This window comes from Notamacropus eugenii, chromosome 1 (assembly GCF_028372415.1).
Source record: "Notamacropus eugenii isolate mMacEug1 chromosome 1, mMacEug1.pri_v2, whole genome shotgun sequence".
NCBI classification, from domain to species: domain Eukaryota; kingdom Metazoa; phylum Chordata; class Mammalia; order Diprotodontia; family Macropodidae; genus Notamacropus; species Notamacropus eugenii.
Window position 1 is genome coordinate 708,959,174 of NC_092872.1, and position 6,421 is coordinate 708,965,594.

At 37.7% G+C, this 6,421-nt stretch overlaps 1 protein-coding gene across 1 annotated transcript in view; it reads left to right on the forward strand.

Annotated features, from left to right (window-relative positions):
* Positions 1-6,421, forward strand: part of CYB5B (cytochrome b5 type B) — a 150,318-nt gene that overhangs the window by 119,791 nt on the left and 24,106 nt on the right. The gene's annotated exons all lie outside the window — the stretch shown is intronic.

Sequence of the window (6,421 nt, forward strand, 5' to 3'; positions counted from 1 at the left end):
CTTATCATCACTCTTCTTTGGGGCCAAGCTATCCTTATAATTTTGCAACATTCATTTGCAATGGTTCTGTGGTTGTTTTTTCTAGTTACATTGTTACAGTTATTGTGTAAAGTGTTTTCCTGGATCTGCTGAATTCACTTTGCATCATTTCAAGTAAATCTTTCACTGTTTCTCTGGATTCTTCATATTCTTCATTTCTTACCTTGCAGTGACTTTCCATTGCATCAGTGTACCACAATTTGTTTGGCCATTGCCCAAGTGATGGGCATCTCCTTTGTTTGTAATTCTTTGTTACCATTAAAAGTGCTTCTATAAATATTTTATATTGATGTAAATAAATATATTATTTTGGTTTATTTTTGTCAATACCTCTTTGTGTTATACGCCTAGCAGTGGAATCTCTGGGTCAAAGGACATGGATATTTTAACTACTTACTCTGCATTATTCAAAAGCCAAATCATTTTATATTTGATCCTCGAGGTGATAGTGAGTCACTTGAGTTTATTGAATGATGATACTTGCAGTTTAGGATGATCAATTTGACAACTGAGTGGAGGATGGACTGAAATGGGGAGACACTTGAGATGGAGTGACCCAACAGCAGGCTATTGCAGTAGTGGAAGGATTACATCAGTGTCATATCAATGTCGGAAAAGAGAAAGGAACGTATAAAAGAGATGCCATGAGGATAAAATTGACAGGAATTGACATCAAGTTGAATATGGGGGTTGAGAAAGATTGAGGTAAATGAGGATGCCACCTAGATTGTGAGCCTGAGTGACTGGAATATTGGCAGAACCTTAAACAGTAACAGAGAAGTTAGAAAAAGGGGAGGATTTTGGGGGAAAAGATAATAAGTCTGGTTTTGGACATGTTAAGTAAAGTCTATGGGACACAGGTCTCTCTTGCAGTTGGAGATGTGAATCTGGAGGCTAGAGAGAGATATAAGTAGACCTGAGCATCGTCAGCATAGGGATGATAATTGAATTCATGACGAGATCACCAATGGTATACAAGGAGAAGAGAAGAGGACCCAGGACAGAGCCCTGAGGGAAATCTATGATTAGTAGGCATGATCTGGTCAAAGATCCATCAAAGAAGACTGAGAAGGAGAACTCAGGTGGGAGGAGAATCAGAATAGAGCAATATCATGAAAACCTATAGAGAATGGAATGATTGACAGTATCAAAGACTGAAGAGAAGTCAAGATGCATGAGGACTAAGAGAAGGCCACTGGATTTGGCAATTAAGAAATCATTGCTAACTTTGGAGAAACTCATTTCAGTTGAATGATAAGGTCAAAGTCAAACTGTAGAAAAAGGCAATGAAGTGGAACCTCTTATTGTAGAAGGACATCCCAAGTAGTTTAGTCACAAAAGGGAGGAGATATGTAGAACCATAGTTATTGAATATGGGTAGATCAAGTGAGGGTTTTTTGAGGATAGGTTTGGAGCGGGGGGGCATGGGCATGTTGGTAAGCAGTAGAGAAGTAGCCAGTAGACAGGGAGAGATTAAGTGAGAGAGAAATAGGGATCAAAGAGGGAATAATCTTCTGGAGCAGACTTGATGAAATGAGATTGCTTGCATATGTAGAGGGGTTTGCCTTAGCAAGGAGAAAAGTTACCTCTTCTTTTGAGACTGGGGTGAAGTGAAAAATAGTGGCAGAAGACATCTGAGTGTGGTGACATGAGGAGGAAGAGAGAAGAATTAGCTCTTGGTAAATAACCTCAAATTTTTTTCAGTGAAAAATATTTTTTGACCTTTTATCTACTAAGGAATAGCTTTTGGTCTTATATTTTTCTCTTAATTTTCTATATATCATGCATGCCAAGCAAACCTTTATTCTGAGAAATTTAATATAAAGATTTTTTTCCCATTGACCACTTCCTTTTTTATCTTAGGTCATACGTTCTTAAATTTATGTATGTGTCATAGACTCTTTGGACAGTTTGTTGAAACCTACGGATGCCTTCTCAGAATAAAGTTTTTACATGCATAAAATAAAATACTTTGGATTACAAAAGGAAATTATTCATATTGAAATACTATTCTCAAAATATTTTTCAAAAAACTCAAGTTCATCTACTCCAAGTTAAGACCCTTTTTCTTAGATGTATTACTTTTGTTTCTGCAAAAACTTTTCAATATCATGTAATCAATCTATTTTACCTTTTGTAATTGCTACTATTTCTGGTTTGGTTAAGAATTCTTCTACTCATAGTTGTGAAAAATATATAATCTGCTTCTCTTCTAATTTTTTTTATGGTATGATCTTTAGTATTCAGGTCATATATCCATTTTGAGTTTAGTGTGGCACATGGTACAAGATGTTGGTCTAAACCTAATTTCTGCTAAATTGATTTACTATTGTCCTAGCAATTCTTGTCAGGTAGAGAGTTCTTTCCCAGGTAATTTATGTTTTGAAGTCTATTGTACACTGGGTTGTTGACCAACTTAAATTTTAAAAAGAAATTGAAAGGAAGAACAGGCAACAGAGGATGAATACAAACGTGGGGACTAGTCTCATAAGAACAGTGTTAGGAAGAACAAAGCTTACTGCAGGCCAGAGCTGATAAATAACCTAAAGGACAACACAAAGTTATATTTGCAAGCTATACAAAGGAAAAAGAAAGACCAAAGAATGACTCTTGCTCAGGTTGGATGGAATAGTGAATGATGGAGAGAGGACAGTGCTGTCCAACACTTATTTTGATCTTTGGACTGGAAAGAAAAGAAAAAAATGATTATAGGTGAATTGATACTCAAGATAGGGAGATAGCAAGAGAACATACAGCTGTCTTTAATATATTCAAGTCACCAGGCCAGATAAACTACATCCCAGGGTTTGGAAATTAAAACAAAAAACAACTAGCCTATGTGATTTCTGAGACATTGTCAGTGATCTTTAAAAGATCATGGAGAATGATGGAGATTTTGCAAGACTGGAGAAGGACAAATGTCCCAGTTCTCAAAGAAGGCAAGAAAGTAAAGTATGAACATAAGAAGCCAATGAGTTTAACTTTGATTCCTGGAAAAATTATAAAATGAATTATCAAAGGAATAGCCAGTGACCTTCTAGAAAAGGAAGTTGTGATCCCAAGGAACCAGAATGGTTTCGTCAAGAACTCGTCATGTCAGACTAACTTCATTTCTTTTTTCTTTCTTACTTTCTTAATTTCTTTCTTTCTTACTTTCTTAACTTCTTTCTTCCTTTCTTAACTTCTTTCTTTCTTTCTCTCTTTCTCTCTCTCTCTCTTTCTTCCTTCCTTCCTTCCTTCCTTCCTTCCTTCCTTCCTTCCTTCCTTCCTTCCTTCCTTCCTTCCTTCCATGTATTGATCAGCAATGGTAGCTAGAATACCAGAAAGCAACATGGATATCTGGATCATCAGTCTGAAAACTGAACATCTACTAGGCACAGAGCTGCTCAGTATTGCTCAGCTATATCACATGACCACCTGTAGACAGGAAGACTGTGATCATTTGAAGTATAATAATTATACTTCAAGTAGTGATGAACATAAATGATATTTTGAGATATCTATAACAGTGGTGATGTAATATGAAAATATCTATGTTTTCTGTTGTTGACAAAATCACTGGGACTGTTAATGCTACTGTGTTTTGTCACCCACATACATCACTAAACATACTACTAAATTTCAGTTAAAGGTTAGTGAAGAAAAAGATGTAGTTTTTTTTTTCCCTTCCAAGTTCACAACACCCCTTGGAATTTATCCAACCCTAGGTTAAGACCTCCTGATCTAGATTTTAGCAAAACATTTAAAAAAGGATCTCTTGCCATTCTTATGGGCAAGATGAAGAGATGTGGGTTAGAAAATAGTGTACTTAAAAATATTCTGAGCTGATTTAAGGACCAGAACCAAAGACTAGCCATTATCAGTTTGCTTGGTAGCTTTTAAGATGTCTCTGGTGGAATGCCTCAGGGCTTGACTCTGTGCTGTTTATCATTTTTATTACTGATTTGTGTAGCTGGGACACTTCCCATGAAGCTGGGCATGGACTATGGTCCCTTGCTAATGGACATGTACAACACAACTCCCCTCCCCCAAGTCATAGAGACCAATGATCCAACCAGGAACCATTGAGATTTTGTGTCCTTTAGCAAAGAGTCAGAGTATATTCCCCACATAAAAGGCATAGAAAACATATGTATCACCTTTTCAGATGACACAAGCCTGGGAGAAATAACCCAAATGTCATGATATAGTCAGGAACCACCAATATTTCATTAGGATAGAATGTTTAGTTAATCTATCTAACAAGATAAAATTTGAAAGAGGGAAATCTTGAGTCTTCCACTCAGGTTCAAAAAATCAACTTGACCAGTAGTAGATAGGGGAGGCACAGGTAGATGACTTATTTATCTAAAAAGCATCTGGGTGTTGTTTTCTACAGGTCCAATATGAGTCAATATGATATGACAGTCCAAATAGCTATTGCAATCATGGGCCACATTAAGAAAGGAATATTATACTAGACAAGGGAGGTGACAGATCTTCTGTACTCTGTCCTGGTCAGCCTACATCTGGAGTACAAATGCTCAGTTCTTGGCCCCACATTTTGGGAAGGACATTGGAAAGTATAATCTTTCAGAGGAGCACAAGCAAGTTTAGGGAAGGCATCCTAGAATTAGGAAGACTGAGTTCAGATATAACTTCAAACACTTAGCTGTGCAAGTTACTCTGTTTGCTTCAGACAGATATTTTCTCATCTGTAAAATGGGGATGATAATAGCATATCCCTCCCAGGGCTGTTGGGAAGATGAAGTGAGATAACATTTGTTAAGTGCTTTGTGATCTTTATAGTGGTGTATAAATAGTAGCTCTCTTTATAGGGACTGGGGAAATTTAGTTGGAAGAAGAGAAGATGTAGGGAGGCCATGATAATCATCTTCAATATTTGAAGGGCTGTTGTGTGGATGAAGGATCAGATTTATTCAGTTTGTCCCCGGTTGGTAGGCAGCACAAGGATCAATGGGTAGAAACTTCAGAGAGGCTGATTTATGAAAGAATCAAGGAAAAACCTTTTTTTAAAGTAATAAGATATCTCAAAAGGTAGAATGGAATGCTTTGAGAGCTGGTGGGATCCTCTTCCCTGGAGAACTTTCAGCGAAGACCAGAGTCCACTTGTCAGCTATATTATAGATTGACCCTGTTCAATTTGGGTTAGATATTCTGAGGTCTCTTCCAACACTCAGCTTCTGTGTTAACATTCTCTTGATCTACCAGTTTAGTTACCCTGTCAAAAGAGGAAATGTAGTTAGTCTAGCAGGACCTGTTTTTGATGATGGCTTCTCTGTCCCAAGTAGGAAGTCTTGACCGATGTAAGAGAGTTGTTTTATCACTTCAGCTTGAAGGCCCAAAAATCACATTCTGAGAATCCTGCCCAGGTCCCAAATCCCCAAGCATTTAGGCTCTCACAGATACAGCAAGGACATGTATAGTCTCAGTGCTAGTGAACTAGCCTTGGACTCTGCTGCAGTGGAACAAGGCAAAACCAACAGACATGAAACAACTGGAGAACAATTAAGAGCTAAACTGTGTCATAGTGACTATAAGAATAACAGAAGTTCAGGGAAGGGAGAAATCATGTCGCTTGGAGTTAAAGGATAGTTTATATTTCTATAAACTTTCTATAAGTTTGGAGATTTACAAAGCATTTAATTTACACTAGCGTAGCAATCCTGTGAAATACAGAGTACAAATATTAGCATGACCCTCATTTTATAGACAAGAAAGTAGGGGTCCAGAGGGGTGCTTAGGCAGGGATTTAACTCTAGTTGTTCTTTCTCCAAGTCCAATCCCTTTTTTTCACTGTTGTGTTCCAAGAGTCCAGAAAAGATTTACTGAAGAGATAAGCCTTGAGATGGAGTTTGATGGATAGGTAATAATAATAGCTAACATTTAAGGTTTGTGAAGCTCTTAACAAATATTATCTCATTTTATCCCAACAATAACCCAGGTAGGTGGGTGCTATTATTATTCCCATTTTACAGTTGGGGAAACTGAGGTAGAAAGTGATTAAGTGACTTGACTAGGGTCACACATCTACTAAGTATCTAAGGCTATATTTGAACTCATGAAGATGAGTCTTCTTGACTCTAGGTATGATGCTCTATCCACTGTTTCACCTAGCTAGGCAGGAATTGAATAGGAATGAGGGAGACAAGGAAAGAAAAGTAGGAAATTCTATGCAAGGGGAGGGGAAAACCACATTCATGGATGTAGGAGTAATATCAGGTATCTATGGGATCAGCCTGTCTAGGGAGTATGTAGTGGGGAGACCAGCCCAGTGAGAGCAAAGGTTCTGAATTAGGGGTGGCTGTGGGATGAGTGGAAAGTAGATGGAGGATAATTACAGTCTTGGAGGTCGAATGGAGACATGTACCTCTGACAGGAT